Genomic DNA, 1,481 nt, shown 5'->3' on the forward strand with positions numbered 1-1,481 from the left:
AGAAAGTAATTTGTATTTCCTTTTGTCTCTTCGATCGGTTTAGCTGACAACGGAAAACAGTAGAATAGTATACTACAAATCCCAGCGAATATTCAGAGAATAGAGTTTCGTGGACGCATCAAAAATATGCAAGTATTATCCGATGTCACTGTGCTCGATCGAATGTGTAAGAACGTGGTATAAAGCCTGCTAATCCTAAGGAGAGAGAAAAAAAAAAAAAAAAAAAAAAAAAAAAAAAGAAAGAAAGAAATAATCATGATCGTTACGATTTTAAATGGCCAGGAAATTTTGTAAGAAAATTATACGGATTCGTAGAAAAGAGAAGAGATTTTTAAAAAAGTGAAAAGGAAAAGTAGGAAATGAAGGTCGCTAGATGAGAGCATGCTTCGCGCGAATTAAGCCGCGAGAATTGCATAGGATAGAAAGTAATTGCCGTCCAAATAGGTTCCTTCTTTTAAATCAAAATTTGTCAAAGGAAAATGTTTTTCACGGCTATAATCGCAAACTTTTCCGGAAAATCACAGTAGAACGCCGAATAATGCTACGTGTGAAAGGAATATGACAGATTGATGGATGCCTCATGTTTGTATAAGGGGTGGTTTAGAAAAATGGAACGCTTGAGCGTTAAAAAAATTTTGAAAATATTTGAAAATATCTAAATCAATGAAAATTAAAAGTAATATTTACTTAATAAGGAGAAGTTAAAAGTCAAAAGTTTTTAATTTCTTAGTAATATTTTTAAATATTATTGATAATAAAATAATAATAATTTTGTAATTAATATTTGTGATTTATTTTATATATAAAATTATAATATTTAGTATTTTTTTTATATATATATATTAAGTAAAAGAAACAATTAAGTATTCCTTTTTTATATCCACCCTATATATTATATTAACATCTTGTTAATATTTAAATTCTTACTCGAATTTAACGATAACGACTTTTTTAGAGTGAAATGAGAATAGTTTGTATTCTTATAGAATTATTTCCATTTTATTTATATTATCGATCAAAATATGTATCCGTATAATTACGAAGAATTTTTTTAAAATTTTTAGAAATTTTGATAAATTGATTTTAATATAACCGAGTAGTATTATTCGGCATGCGTCAGATAAAATTTTTAATTTTTCGTTTATCTATAGGAAGATGAAAGAAATATTGTTTGAAACGATGAACTGCATCAGAAAGAAAAACTTGATTTTACCGTTATGCCTTTCAACAGGGAACGAGTTCGAATAAACCGACTCTGAATCCTTTCTTGCGAAGAAGAGTGTAGAAATCAAAAGAGAATTTTGGCGGGTATTAAATACAGGCACTATATGGAAAATCAGTACAAGGTTAACGATTGTGCCATTTGAAATGCCAAATATTCTCTGGTACTTTATTTTAAAATTAAAAATTTGAAGAAAAAAAAAAACGAAAAAAAAAACACAAAAAAAACCAAAAAAAAAAAAAAAAAAAAAAAAAAAAAA

Source organism: Apis dorsata, unplaced genomic scaffold (assembly GCF_000469605.1).
Source record: "Apis dorsata unplaced genomic scaffold, Apis dorsata 1.3 scaffold_37, whole genome shotgun sequence".
Classification (NCBI taxonomy): Eukaryota; Metazoa; Arthropoda; class Insecta; order Hymenoptera; family Apidae; genus Apis; species Apis dorsata.